Here is a 16,475-nt window from a genome sequence, read left to right on the forward strand (position 1 = left end):
GGGACAAGAAGTGTAGAAAAATCTCAACAGACAATGCTCCTAAAGCCTAATCCCATTTTCTTTTATTATTATATTCTGACTGCAGAAGTTTAAATCCAAAGCCTTCACCTCCCTCCCAATACCCCTGTTGCAGTGATCTTCTGGTGCTAAATGTAATCTTTAACTATTCCCTATCCTACCAAAAAAAAAAAAAAATGCGCAACATATACTTTATTTTGAGAGTCTTAGCAAGATAATGTATTCAGCTTATTAAACACAACATATGTACAGTACTTTGCCAAAAAAAATTGTTGGTGTGGTATTCCATGTGTATTAAAAAGCAATAATTTGGCACACAGAACCTTTACAATTTATCTGTTCAACTTAGTCAACTTCCCATATACAGTATATGATTATTATTTTTCAGTTTCATTATCTGAACACAAGACATTAAAAGACACAAATAGCTATAAATAATATCTTATGTAAAAGTATAATTCTAGTAATAGCAGTTCTTTTTGAATAGATGCCGTAATGGAAAAGTTTCTCTTTTATATCGATTGCCAGCTCAGTTAAACAATTTCAAAGCCGTCGCAGTTTATAGGATGTGTTTACTTTGCTACAGTTCTGTTTATTATGTTTCAAATTATCAACAGCATATTACATATGCGGATTGTTTATTTAATGGCACAAAGATTTAGGAAGTCAATCACCTCTTAGTAAAATTGCAGACCTCTGGGTATTCAGGCCACATGTAAATAACAAAACCACAAAAGATTTGGTTTCTTGTCTTCTGGCAATATAAATGAAGATGTTGAATTTGCAGGAAGCAAATAAGAAACAGATATAAATAAGCATTATAACAAATTATTACAGTTCTAGAGATCATCAACATCACAGTAAATAATAAGTAAAAAAACAAGCCTCTAAAGCAAGTAAATTATTTGTAAGTGGCATTTGGTCCTAATCAGCTGAACAGAACCCAAACCAGTGTTTTTTTGCTGGGCTCAATATCATCTATTTTTAGTTGAATGACAGCATCTACAGACAGAATCATGGCTATGCAAAGAGATTACCAGTATATCCCATGGGAAATTGCCTGTACATAGAGAAGAGGAAAGAGGAAGAAAGAGGGGGAAACAAAGAGGCTTAAACTCATTCAGAACAACACAATGTATTGGTTCAGTTATTATATGGATGATATTTCCATCCACATTTTTAAAAATGAATCCTGTATTTAATTAAGCCAAACACAGAGCAAACATGTTAGCATATAATGTATAAAACATTATCTCGGAGCATGAAAGAGCAATTCAAAGTAAAGTACATTACCTAACATGCCTCAGAAGAAACATTAGATCCATACAAGAATTTTTGTAATAGTATGCTCAACCAGGATCATCACAAAAGGGTGGAGAGCTTTCGGATCGGGAGAGGAGGAGTATAGCTGTTGAAACGGGGTAAGGGGTAGTCCCCTGCTGTTGTTTTTGACTCAGAGGGAGTCTCTATACATTGGGGATGTGGCTACACTGCGACTGTATGTTGAAGCTGGGATGGTGTTCTGATGTCTAGCGAATGAAGCAGTGGTGAGGTCGCAAAACACAGAGCCGCTTGGCATGTCTTGTACTATGTTACAAAAAGGCTGGCTTTAACTGTATTTGATGCACGTGCAATATATATTTTAAATACATCAATATCTCAAAAGATTTTACACTATTGGATGCTCCATTTCTTCCCCTATTTTCTACACGTGGAGTCAAACACAGGCATGTGAATGGAGTGTGGTGGTTTACAGCAGCTGTTCAATATAATCTTTTAGCTTGTTTACCAAACACGGGAGTGAATGGCAACATCATCTGGTGAGCTTCTTTCTTAACAAAAGTTGATCTCCCATTCATCACCATGGTGGCGGAGGAACTAGTGTCATCATATTGTTTTTGCACTCTTCAATAAGGACTGTCTTTTTGATGTGGATTCACAAGACTTTCTCATTATTAATTTTTATATATATATGTATATATATATATATATATATAAGAAATTTTTTTCACTGTATATTTATTTATCTTTTTTAATACAAACGCTTTCATTGAGTTTTTTTAAAAGCATAACAAAGGGAATCTATAGTCTAAACTACAAATTCTGGGGGGGGGGGTGACCGTATGCAGGGTGATTCTGTCTCTTGGATCTTGTAACATAACAGTAACATTGAGTAAAAAAATGTCAAATTAACTATGTGCTAAACAAAATTGTAACCATAACGACAGTTAAGAAAGAGATATGCAATTCACTGTATAAAGCCGATAATACGTGTTCCTAGGGATATTTTAGTAGGGGAATTAACCGCAGTCCACTCAACCACCATAAGGTTCCCAGTTTGTTCAAGATATGTATCATATCCATGATGGTATGATGCACATGCTCCATTGATCTAAGTGCTTAGTAGGGATGAGCTTCGAGTCTAATTCATGCAACGCAGGTTTCCATTACATCAGAGGGGGGCGGGGTCACCCGCACGTCATTGGGGAAGCCGGGCTTTCCCCTTGCGTCAGAGGGGGTGGGGTAAGGTGACGGGTGGCCCCGCCCTCCTCATATAAGAAGTGACAGGCTGCCGGGATCCCCGCAGTGTCTCCGGTGGAGACAGAGGATGGATGCGCTGCGCTGGAGGGAGAGATCATCTGGGGATCCCCTTGTTAAAGGGGGCTTCCAGATTCTGATAAGCCCCCCGCCCACAGACCCCCACAACCACTGGCCAGGGTTGTGGAGATGAGGCCCTTGTCCTCATCAACATGGGGACAAGGTGCTTTAGGGGTACCCCAAAGCATCCTCCCAATGTTGAGGGCATGTGGCCTGGTACAGTTCAGGAGGGAGGGCGCTCTCTTGTCCCCCCTCTTTTCCTGTGGCCTGCCAGGTTGCGTGCTCAGATAAAGGGTCTGGTATGGATTTTTAGGGGGACTCCACGCCATTTTTTTTTAAATTTGGCGTTGAGTTCCCCTTAAATCCATAGCAGACCTGAAGGGTCTGGTATGGATATTTGGGTGGAACCCCACATAATTTTTTTTTTAATTTGATGCGGGGTTCCCCTTAATATCCATACCAGACCTGAAGGGCCTGGTAATTAACCACTTAAGGACCAGGCCTCTTTTTCAGACCTGGTGTTTACATGTTTAAAACAGTTTTTTTTGCTAGAAAATTACTTAGAACCCCCAAAAATTTTATATTGTTTTTTTTCTAACACCCTAGAGAATAAAATGGCGGTCATTGAAATACTTTTTTTCACACCGTATTTGCGCAGCGGTCTTACAAGCGCACTTTTTTTGGAAAAAATTCACTTTTTTGAATGAAAAAATAAGACAACAGTAAAATTAGCCCAATTTTTTTTTATATTGTGAAAGATAATGGTACGCTGAGTAAATTGATACCCAACATGTCACGCTTCAAAATTGCGCCCGCTCGTGGAATGGCATCAAACTTTTAGCCTCAAAAATCTCCATAAGCGACATTTAAAAAATTCTACAGGTTGCATTTTTTGCGTTACAGAGGAGGTCTAGGGCTAGAATTATTTCTCTCGCTCTACCGATCGCGGCAATACCTCACATGTGTGGTTTGACCACCGTTTTCATATGCGGGCGCTACTCATGTATGCGCTCGCTTCTGTGCGCAAGCTCGTCGTGACGGGGTGTTTTAAAAAAAAAAATTTTTTCTTATTTATTTTTACACTGTTTAAAAAAAAAAAAAATGGATCACTTTTATTCCTATTACAAGGAATGTAAACATCCCTTGTAATAGAAAAAAGCATGACAGGTCCTCTTAAATATGAGACCTGGGGTCAAAAAGTCCTCAGATCTCATATTTGGGCTAAAATGCAACAAAAAAAAAAGAAAAAAAAAAAAAGAAAATCTGACACTTAAAAAATATATACCTTTAAGAGGTATGGGCGGAAGTGACGTTTTGACGGTATAGAGACGAGTGGGGGCCATCTTAGCCTCACTTGTCTCTATGCCCAGCAGATGAAAGGACCCGATCGCCTCCGCCGCTACCAACGGCTCCGGTAAGCGGCGGAAGGTGCGGGAGGGCGGCGGAAGGGGGGGTGGCACCTCTCCCGCCGCCGATAGCGGTGATCTCGTGGCGAATCCGCCGCGGAGACCACTGTTATCGTACAGCTGACCGCTCCCGAAGAGATGGATATCTCGGTTGTGGCAGCAGCTGCTGCCGTTACCGAGATATCCCTCTTCAAAAATAGGACGTACATCGTCGTGCGGCGGTCGGCAAGTGGTTAAAATTGGGGGAACTCCACGCTTTTTTTTTTAGCAATTATTTTCAATAACTGTTCTCTGTATTATGGGGAGTCGACAATTCATTATAGCCGCGAGTGATTTTAAATGACTTTTTTTCCTGCAGAAATGACATTTTGTGCAGGGACAGTTCTAAGCACGGGAAACATGCGCCCCTTCACAGGCATACTATACACACCTCCCAGGTATGAAATTTAAAGGAATATTACACTTTTATTGTTTCACTTTAAGCATTATTAAAATCACTGCTCCCGAAAAAACAGCAGTTTTTTTAAACTTTTTTTGCATTGATACATGTCCCCTGGGGCAGGACCCAGGCCCCCAAACACTTTTTATGACAATAACTTGCATATTAGCCTTTAAAATTATCCCTTTTGATTTTGAATGTTCGAGTCCCATAGACTTTAATAGGGTTCTAAAGTTCACACGAAGTTTAGGTCTGTTCGCAGGTTCTGCACTGGCCTTTTAGTAGTGGAGGTCTGGTTTACCTTACAGCGTGCTTCCTCTTACTGTTCTTGGAATTCGGCATGCACCGTCGAATTCCACAGGGGTGCGGTGATAAAAGATCAGGAAATTCGGTGCTCTCTGGCCCTGGGGAATGGGTTTAAGTCTCTGCTTCCCTCGGAGCTCCTGTGTCTAGTGTCCATCCAGCTTTGCGCCCCCCCTTTCACTGTTTTATATATATATCAGTATATATAGCCAGAGACACAGGAATACGGGAGAGACACATTCAGTGCCTTCTTGATGCAATTGGATACAATTGGAAATGCCGGCAGAAAAACTATTTATAATGCACTGATTCAGCTACAAATGCCAGCAGAAACACAATTCGTACCATACTGATGCAACCTGAAACACAACAGAGACACAATCAGTACCATACTAACACCACCTGGCTCACTTGTTGGAAGCACTGCTGCTCCTCTTACCAGTCCCTTTAATTGTGTTGTCCTACTCTCCTGGAACACTTGGCACTCTAGCCTTTAGTCACAGTACCCTGCTGCATGGCCTACCTCTGGCCTATGGATTGGAGTTCTCCTGACACCTCAATAAGAGCCAACCTGACTCCTGAAACTGAGACTTCTATCTCATGGCTTCTGGCTGGGGCCCCCTAACCCCGGGTGAGACCTTCAGTCTCCAAAATGGGAGCTTTGAGCTATCTTTAGCCCTGAGTATATAATGACCCCACATACCTGTGTACTCACACAAATTGCAGGCACCTAGTAAATTCTGAACGCAGGATTGAAAGTTCCAAACCAGAAATACGGAACCTGGAGACATGAAAGTCCAGAACCTTGCATTAACCCTTAATGTGAATCCTGTGTCAAATTTTCCTATATTTTCCCAGTGACAGAGGTTTTCTTTGTCACAATATATATTAAAATGTTTACGAAACATATAGTAATACAGAATAAGAATCATATCATAAAGTTAAAGGTTTTTAACCCATAGCTTTGTGTAGAGGAACTACAACTGAGATCTGTTGTTCAAAACAACTAAGATGATATTAATAGTACTGAGCCACATTTATCTGCAGAAACTTAGGCCGCGTACACACGGGCGGACTGTCTGACGGACTTGGTCCGCTGAAACGTGTTTCAGCGGACAGTCCGCTCGTGTGTGGGCTTCAGCGGACTTTTTCAGCGGACAGTCTGGCGGACTAAGTCTTTCGGAATTTCCGTAATATTGTCCGTCCAACTTTGGTTTCAGCGGACAGTCCGCTCATGAGTAGGCAAGTTGGACGGACTAAGTATGGCGTATGCTCAGAAAGGATTTACACGGCCGAAGGTTGCATTGCAGTGTATTGGACGTCGTATTTCTAGTCCCGTCGTACGTGCTGTACACGTCATCGCGCAAGCTTTCAGTGGACTGTCTGTTCATCGTGTGTGGTCAAGTCCATTCATTCAAAAGTAGGACGGACTGTCTGTCGGATTGTCTGACGGACTTAGTTGGCCAGACAGTCCGCCCGTGTGTACGCGGCCTTAGGCGTCACAATCTACAGTATCTCACAAAAGTGAGTACATCCCTCACATTTGTATAAATATTTTATTCTATTTTTTCATGTGACAACACTGAAAAAATGACACTTTGCCACAATCTAAAATAGTAAGTATAAAGCTTATATAACAGTGAAAATGTGGTGTCCCTTCAAAATAACTGAACACACAGCCATTCATGTCTAAACCACTGGCAACAAAAGACATGCCCTGGGAATATAAGCTTATCTAATTCCTACAACCTTCAGCCCCAAAAGACTGCCTGATGAGACAGGGGTTATTAGACATGAGAGGTGTCTGATCCTCCACTGTTTTATCCAGTGTGTGGGCAGACCAGAGACTTTCCATGTCACTTGCCTGTGGAAAAGGTCTAAGGAACCCTCCAGGCAGCCACCTGAACTATTAGCGACAGTTTGCCTCCTTGTGAAAGAGGTGTTGACCCAAGGGAAATGCAAGTAGCCATTTGTACTTTTGAGGCAGGTTTTTTTTTATCTCTATGGATTAGGATTGAAAACCTTCTGTGTGCAGCAGCCCCCCTCAGCCCCCCTAATACTTACCTGAGCCCATCTAGATCCAGCAATGTTGCAGGAGTGTCTTTGCTGCCCAGGACTCCCCTCCTCATTGGTTGGGACAGCAGCGTGGCACCATTGGCTCCCGAAGCTGTCAATCAAAGCCAGTCAGTCAGTGAGGAGAGAAAGGGGGCGGGGCCGGCCGAGACTCCACGTCTGAATAAACACAGGGAGCTGTGGCTCGGCTCTGGTGCCCCCCATAGCAAGCTATTTGCTATAGAGGCACTCAACAGAAGGGAAAGGCAAGCGGAAGAGAATCCGGACTGCTCTGTGCTAAACCACTACACAGGGCAGGTAAGTATAACACGTTTGTTATTTTTGACTTTACAATCACTGTAAAGTGCTGCTACATGGTACCCTTATTGAGAAACTGTTGATAGGCAGTTCCTGTTATTGTAATAGTCACTTTGCCTGTTATTTATTCTGTGCTTACTGCATACCCCATTACTATTTTGTTTTCAAATTAAGCTGCATTCATTCAGTAAACCTTAACTTGCACATTGCTGCCAGGATTGATACCTTTACATTACAAAGGAACCTTCATTCTTTTAGTAGCAAGCATATCATCAAACCAAAGTGGAAACTGTATGCAGATTCTTCAATAAGGACCATCACAAGATGGTTTGGACTAATCTGTGTGATGCTCCCATATCTTAGGGTTTTGGGTTTAACCTGCTGGTGACAGCAGGCAATAGACAATCAAAAAAAAAAAAGATACAGAATTATCAAGCAAGGTTATAAACTGCCGAAAGGCTGGAATAAGGGTGGGCAAAGTTAAGTTACAGTCGAATCACAAACAGAACATCAAGATAGATGTGTGACAAAGAAACACGGGGATCAGGTCAAATTGATAACTAAGTTAACAGTCATATTAATACAGGAAAGAATACAGAAGTCTAGAGCTATTTGTCAGGACATTCCCACAGGAACCAACAGAAATATTTTTAAAGCATTTATAGAGTGCAATGAATAGCTTTTTTTTAAATTTGAAAACTCAAGCAAGAAGCTGTTTTTTAACGTGCAGTTCCCTCATTAAGCCAGCAGATGATGCAGAGTTGCAGACACACTCCTAGTACCAACATGCCTAGACTGAGGGAAAACAAAAAAAGGGCTGAAGAAGAAGAAGAACTGCGAGAGAATCACATTGACATAGTATCAACACTTCTACAGACAAGCATTATGAATTTCCAGCCTGGCAAGATTAGCACAAACATTGGGCAAGGAGGCTAATGATGAAAAATAATATTTTTTATTCGTTTTTCTTGTTTTATTATTACAAACATATCCCTTAACAAGAATGGCAATGACATTGGAAAGCATTGCAGACTGCATCCTAGGAATACTTTTATCTTTTTGGCCAAATATTGTCCTACCTATATTTTTAACACAAATATGTCCTTCTTATTAACCTGAGTGAAATACATCATGAACAATACTGTAGAAAAAGTTCAAATAATCAGAAAAATCACCTTACCAGGTAGTCTTGCACTGTGTTCGGTCAGTCATGGCCATTATCAGGGGAGCTTACCACATATCCAAAAAAGACACCGGAGAGCCATGTAGCACACAGCATGATGTAACCTATTTCAGTCTTAGGATTGTGAAATGTCACTCTTATGCCCTGTACACACAGTCGGACTTTGAGACGGAAAAGGTCCGATCGGATTATGTTGTCAGAAAATCCGATCATGTGTGGGCTCTATTGGACTTTTTCCATCGGAAATCACGACGGAAAAAGTTTGAGAGCTGGATCTAAAATTTTCCAAGAACAAAATCTGATCAGACTTTTTCCGATCGTTTGTAGAGAATTCCGATGGACAAAGTGCCTCGCATGCTCAGATTGAATTACGAGACCACTACTAGCCTCTACTAAGTCCCATTGTACGCAACAAACGTCTCCTTGTTCCGAACGATCGGATTTTCTGACAACTTTGTCTGACCGTATGTATGCAACACAAGTTTCGGACAAAATCCGTCTGAAAAAATCCTACAGATTTTGTGGTCGGAATGTCTGACCGTGTGTACAGGGCATTAGGCTTCATCAAACATTGGGTTTCATGCTATGTGACTCCCAAGATGCAAAAAAGTAATTAGTCAGCCACCAATTGTGCAAGTTCTCCCACTTAAAAAGATGAGAGAGGCCTGTAATTGTCATCATAGGTATACCTCAACTATGAGATCACATTGTCTGATTTTTGAAAGAATTTATTTGAAAATTATAGTGGAAAATAAGTATTTGGTGGCTCCTCTGTCCTCCACTCATTACCTGTATTAATGGCACCTGTTTGAACTTGTTATCAGTATAAAAGACACCTGTCCACAGGTGTAAACAGTCACACTCCAAACACCACTATGGTGAAAATCAAAGAGCTGTTGAAGAACACCAGAAACACAATTGTAGACCTGCACCAGGCTGAGAAGACTGAATCTGCAATAGGCAAGCAGCTTGGTCTGAAGAAATCAACTGTGGGAGCAATAATTAGAAAATGAAAGACATTCAAGACCACTGATAATCTCCCTTGATCTGGGGCTCCACGCAAGATCTCACCCCGTGGGGTCAAAATGATCAATGTAGCTCCCTAAAATGAAAACATGATTTTTTTTTGTTGTACTACCGTCTTTCTAAAACATCCAGACAGATATTTTTGACACGTTAGCATGAACGTTGCATGTGAATAGAGCATGCAAATATGTTTAAATTAAGATGTAAAGAATATGTATTGGAAAGCAATAGATATTCAGTTTGGTTTTTACCAGAATTTGTTTCGGAATTTTGATAAAAGATATATATAAGAAACATCAAATATGTGTGTGATTCTGATAAAAGAAAACACTTGTGGATATGTCTGACTTTCCAACTGAATCTAAAAATAAATATAGAAATGAGTGTATACTGCATATTTCCTACTGTATTAGTGCAGTTGGTTTTACACTAAATGAATTGAGGAGCAATTTGTTTGTCTTGGATATTTTTGAGAGGTGGGCCATCATGACTCTAGCAGGTATCAAGGTCCTTGATGAGCAGAGCCAGCTCCACAGGTGCAGTGCTAAACGATGAGTTTAGTAACCCTCCAAGAATAGGGTAAGGGGTTTCTTTGCTGGAGAAATTCATAATTCTATAAGTGCTCCCTTTGCTGTATTGTAATAAATAAAAAATTCTGAATTGACTCTTAAAATAAAATCTTCAGTCAGAATCTAACAGGAAATGTTCCCGTTATCTACAACACCAGCAAACTGGCTATTCAGTCAAAAGTCTGAACAAGTCATCAAGCATTGTCTAAATATGATGGTCTGGAAGACACTCTGGAACAGAATATTTTTCAGTGTGAAGCACATGAGGCAGCTGGCAGAGGACTGCAGGGAGAATGACATCATTTCAGATTTTAGGGCTAATCATTTAACTGGATTAGCCCCAAAGTGCTGTGTCTAAAATCAGCTTCCCTGTCTCTTTATGCACTCCAGATGAAACACATTAGCAAAAATATGGCAAGGGACATTCACAATGCACTTTTCTACACTATCAGCATTTTCCTGCAAATCTGCAATTAGTCTGAAGGGCCTTGGTAAATTAGGCCTCTTGATAAATGAAGCAGCACCTAGACAGGTTTCAGATTTATTGGATCTTAGATGTCCTGCTGTCCAGAAACCCCTGGCTGCATGGCAGTGGAAGGACGGGGAGAATGGAAAGACAAAAAAAAAAATCAGCACAGAGCTGCATCATAAACGCAGCTGAGGGAAAGAATGCTCGAAGCTGCTGACTGATTAGTTTTCAAAGTTTTGCCAGAACTGCTTTAGGCATGAATTCAAAAGAGAAAAAAATGTGATAAAATATGAAGCCAAAAAAATATTCTAAATGTTTCTAATAAAAGAAAATTGAAATATACTTTTACTAAACGGAATCAAGAAAGTCCCTGAGCAAAGTAATCAAAGGACATGTGCGTGAGTCACAGGGATTGAGTCACTCTGGCCTGGATTTCAATGTTTCCACAAATCTCCGTTCTCACCCTCCAGCAGTTTCTTAGTTCCAGCCTGAAGATATTCACCTCAGATGCTGAGATTTCAAGTGCACATCTGAACATGACTAATGCCTCAGTCCGTCTGTGTGGGTCATTTAAGAATGCAGAATTAGGTGGCAGCATAATTACTGGTTCTGTGACTTCACATGGTGAGCAGTGGTAAAGTTCTGTCAGCATTTTTTTTTTATTTGTGTAAGTGGCGAAAAAAAACAGCCACACATTTAGGAGCTAATACAATTAGCACAATATCTTCAAAAGTTACAATGAGGTGAAAAAGTATTTGCCCCCTTTCTGTTTTTTTTGTTTTTTTGCATATTTTCACACTTATGCCGCGTACACATGACCGGACTTTTCGGCAGACTAGGTCCAACGGTCTTCCAGACGGACTTTCAGTGGAGTTCCGACAGACTTTCCAAACAAACGGACATGGCCACATAAGAACGGACTAAGTCCATTCGAAAGTCAGTTTGTTTAAAACGTGATGAAGTAAGACGGGACTAAAAAAGGAAGTTCAATAGCCAGTGGCCAATAGCTTCCCTTGCGTCGTATTTGGTCTGTCGGACCAGCATACAGGCAAACATTTTTCCCGAAGAATTGAGTCCATCGGACAGATTTGAAACATGTTCTATTTCTAGGTCCGTTGGATTTTTATAACGAAAAATGATCGGAATAGCCCACACAGGATAGGATCGTCCGACGGACATGACTTCGGCGGACCTAGTCTGCCAGAAAGTCTGGTCGTGTGTACGTGGCATTAAATTACTCAGATCATCAAACAAATGTTATTATTACACAGAGATAACACGAGCAAATACAAAATGCAGTTTTTAAATGATGGTTTCATTTATTAAGGCAAAAAAGCTGTCCAAACCTGCCTGGCTTTATGTGAAAAAAGTTATTTCCCCCAGACCTAATAACTGGTTGTGCCACCCTTGGTGGTAACAACTGCAATTAAGTGTTTGCGATAACTGGCAATGAGTCTTTCACATTGCTGTGGAGCAATTTTGGCCCACTCTTCTTTGCAGAATTGTTTTCATTTGGCCACATTGGAGGAATTTACAGCATGAACAGCCTGTGTAAGGTCACGATACAGCATCTCGATTGGATTTAAGTCCGGGCTTTGACTAAGCCACTCCAAAACCTAAATTTTGCTTTGTTTGAACCATTTGGAGGTGGACTTGCTGTTGTGTTTCGGATCATTGTCCTGCTGCATAACCCAAGTGCACTGGAGCTTGAGGTTATGAACTGATGGCAGGACATTCTCCTTTAGCATTTTCTGGTAGCGCTCAGAATTCATGGTTCCATCAATTATGGTAAGTCATCCAGGTCCTGAAGCTGCAAAGCAGCCCCAGACCATCACTCTAGCACCACCATGTCTGACTGTTGGTATGATGTTCTTGTTATGAAATGCTGTATTCGTTTTATACCAGATGTTACTGGATGCACACCTTATAAAAAGTTAAATTTTTGTCTCATCAGTGCACAGAATATTTGTCTAAAAGTCTTGGGGAGAATCAAGATGTTTTTTGGTAAATGTGAGATGAGCCTTTGTGTTTTTTTTTGGTCAGCAGTGGCTTTGGCCTTGGAACTCTCCTATGGATGCCATTTTTGCCCAGTCTCTTTCTTATTGTTGAATCATGATGAACACTGATCTTACCTGAGGCAAGTGAGGCCTGCAGTTCTTTACATGTTGTTCTGGGTTCTTTTATGACCTCCTGGGTGAGTCGTCGTCATGCTCTTGAAGTAATTTTTGTAGGCCAGCCACTCCTGGGAAGGTTCACCACTGTTCAAAGTTATCTCCATTTGTGGATCATGGATTTTCCCTTGGTTCACTGGAGTTCCAAAGCCTTAGAAATGGCTTTGAAACCCCTCCTAGACCGATACATGTCCATTACTTTGTTTATAATCTGTTCTTTTTGTGATATGTTAGCATGCTTCACTTTGTCAGACAGCTTCTATGTTCTTGATTCAACGGGTCTGGCAGTCTGGGTGTGGGAAGTGAAATTTAACTCAGCTTTCCAAAAAAAAAATGTGGTTAATCACAGTTCGTTCATGATTCAGCATGGGAGGGGGCAATTACTTTTTCACATAGGGCCAGGCAGTTTTGAACAGTTTTTTCCCTTAATAAATAAAATAATAATTTAAAAAACTACATCTTGGATTTAATCGGGTTATCTTTGTGTAATATTAAAATTTGTTTGATAATCTGAATCATTTAGGTGTGAGAAATATACAAAAAAATAAAAAATCAGGAAGGCAAATATTTTTTCACAGCACTGTATATATACAGTACAGTAAAGTAAACTTTTTTGTGTGCAATCTAATGTCTTATAACTGTTTCATTAGAAAGAGAAGGGTTCTTTAACTTGGGAACTTACAATGACTTATTATTGTACCACTTGTAATTCTTTCCATGCAGACAGTAATTGCATCTACTATCTATTATATATTGTGCACTACCCAAAATATTAGATATTGTCTCACTCCCCAAACCCCCATATGACAGTGTTTGTGCCTGTTGGCTGGCCACAAATGACCAAGAATGGACACATTTGTGAGGTCACATGTTCCCTCAAGCCATGCTTTATTAGCGCAATGGAGCAAGGGTTTTGACAGAGCAGAAGGACAGAGAAAGAATGTGGATCTGGGACCTCCTTGCTAGGAAAGTCATTGTCACGTTGCCCTAAGTATGTATAATGACTGTCTTTTTAATGGCTTGCTTTCTCTTTCAATTGTGTTTATCCTTTTTGAAATCCACATAACATTGTTGTCTTTGATTATTTGTGGTCAAATAAAGCCTTGGTGTGTCTTCCTTTTCTCCAGAGCAGTGGCTGGAGCTTTCAATGTGATTACAGACAGTGACGTTGCACCTCATTCTGCTTCCCCTGTGAATGAGTGAGGAAGGAGGACATGAATTGTATATGCCTTGCTGCAATATGCAGACTGAGAGGCACATCTGCACTAAAGAAAGCAGCTTCTGGATACCATTAGCACTCAGGGAATCAGCCATTTGAGTAGAGGCATGTAGAGAAAACAGAAGAATCACCAAGTAACTTTTATATTGAAGTCCAGATAAACATCTAAATACACATTTAAAATACTTTTATGAGAGCTGTTTTACCTTCCAAATGATTTTGCATCTCTACCCATTCAGTTCCAGAATATAGCCCCTTTTTCTGTTACAATCAGGGATGAGCCGAACACCCCCCTGGTTCGGTTCGCAGCAGAACATGCAAAAAATTTGTTTGAATACATGAACACCATTAAAGTCTATGGGACGCGAACACGAAAAATCAAAAGTGTTAATTTTTAAGGCTTATTTGCAAGTTATTGCCATAAAAAGTGTTGGGGATCCGGGTCCTGCCCCAGGGGAAATGTATCAATGCAAAAAAAGTTTTAAAAACTGCAGTTTTTTTGGGAGCAGTGATTTTAAGAATGCTTAAAGTGAAACAATAAAAATTAAATATTCCTTTAGATATTGTGCCGGGGGGGGGGGGGTCTATAGTATGCCTGTAAAGTGGCACATTTTTCCTATGTTTAGAACAGTACCACAGCAAAATTACATTTCTAAAGGAAAAAAAGTAATTTAACACTGCTGTAATGTATTGTCGGGTCCTGGCAATATAGATGAAAATCATTGAGAAAAAAACGGCATGGGTCCCCCCCAGTCCATTACCAGGCTTTTTGGGTCTGGTATGCATATTAAGGGGATATTAAGGGCCCCCAGGCACTATATACTCTGAATAGAAGTATATATACTATAAGGCTTGCCCTATATACTCTGCAGAAAATTGAGCCTTATGTGTTGGCGGTGCCAGAACAATGCAACCCCTCACAGTTACTCTTGTTGGGTGCAGAAACAGGCCCTGCTGGTAAATATTATTTCAAAAATTGTAATTACATGTCTGTGTTAAACAGGGGCAGAAAAATGTGGCCTTAGCTGGTGGTGCCATAACACTATAACCCCTCACAGTTAATCTTGGTGGGCGCAGGAATGGGCCCTGCTGTGAAATATTAGATCAAGAATTGTAATTACATGCCCCTGTTAAACAGGGGCAGAAAAATTGGGCCTTTGGTAGTGGTGGGGGTGCCAAAACACTGTAAGCCCTCACAGTTACTCTTGGTGGGTGCAGGAACAGGCCCTGCTGTTAAATATTACATCACAAATTGTAATTACATGCCCCTGTTAGACAGGGCCAGAAAAATTGGGCCTTTGGTGGTGGTGCCACAACACTGTAAGCCCTCATAGTTACTCTTGGTGGGCGCAGGAACGGTCCCTGCTGTTAGATATTATATCAACAATTGTAATTACATCCCCCTGTTAAACAAGGGCAGAAAAATTGGGCCTTTGGTGGGGGTGGCGATGCCACAACATTGTAACCCCTCACAGATACTCTTGTTGGGCGCAGAAACGGGCCTTGCTGTGAAGTATTTGATCAAAAATTTTAATTACATGCCCCTGGTAAACAGGGGCAGAAAAATTGGGCCTTAGGCAGTGGTGGTGGTGCGCTAAACCAAAAATATTTTTGGAAGCTAGCATCATCAAGATTGAGGAGGAATAAGATAGTCACTCAGCATAGGCAGACTTCAAGGGATCCTACAGCCATAAAAAAGTCAGTTACATCAGCATCAGGTGCTTGATAGGTGCTGCTGATCCAAGACTGATTCATTTTTATGAATGTGAGCCTATCAACAGAGTCTGTGGGCAGCTGCACTCTATGATCCTCCAGCAGCATTGATTGTGCATTCAGAAAGAACGCTAGATGCAGGACAGGCCAGTAGATCAATTGCATATTGAGCAAGTTCTGGCCAGTGGTCCATCCTCAAGACCCAGTAACCCAGTGGATGGTGGGGAAAGGTCTGGAAAGTTTTCCAAGTCTGCTCTTGCCCCTAGATATTCCTGCACCATGTAATGCAGATGCTGGTGATGGATGCTTGAACCAATCAGACCTTGGCGCTGAGGACTAAAAAATAGTCTAAAGGCGTTGGTCAGCCAGCCACATTCTCCACTGCTCTTCCTCTGACTGCACAAAGCCTCAGCAAGACATTGTCCAGCACCAGGAAATTTTTACCTCCCAGGTTCTGGAAATGCATTGCACAAACCTTTCTTCAAGGACTCCTGAAGATGTTTCATCCTCTGCTCCCTCTACGAAGGTGGGATGAGTTCTGCAACCTTATCTTTGTAACGTGGATCAAAAAGGGTTGCCAGCCAGTAATGATCCCTCTCCTTGATACCATGAATCCTAGGGTCCTTTTGTAGGCTTTGCAGAATCAGGGAGGCCATGCAACGTAAGTTTGCAGAGGCATTCAATTCTGAGTCCTCTGGTTCACTAAGGATCACATGATCCGTAACAACCTCCTCCACAACTCCTTGGGTTTCTGGGGACTGAAAACCATCCCTTGAAGACTGCTGCTGAGTGTTATCCTCCATGTCCATGGTGACACAATCCTCATCCTCCTCCTCCTCTTCGTCCTGTGTGTTTGGTGGGCAGGAATCCTATCTGGATAAAGGGGGCCTTGAGAGGTAAGGAAGTCATCCTCTTCCTCCCGCTTTTCTGCCTCAAGTGCCCTGTCCATTATTCCATGAAGCGTGTGCTCCAACAGGAAGACAAGAGGGAC

Source organism: Lithobates pipiens, unplaced genomic scaffold (assembly GCF_037356315.1).
Source record: "Lithobates pipiens isolate NorthernLeopardFrog02 unplaced genomic scaffold, aLitPip1_a1.2 Scaffold_13, whole genome shotgun sequence".
Classification (NCBI taxonomy): Eukaryota; Metazoa; Chordata; class Amphibia; order Anura; family Ranidae; genus Lithobates; species Lithobates pipiens.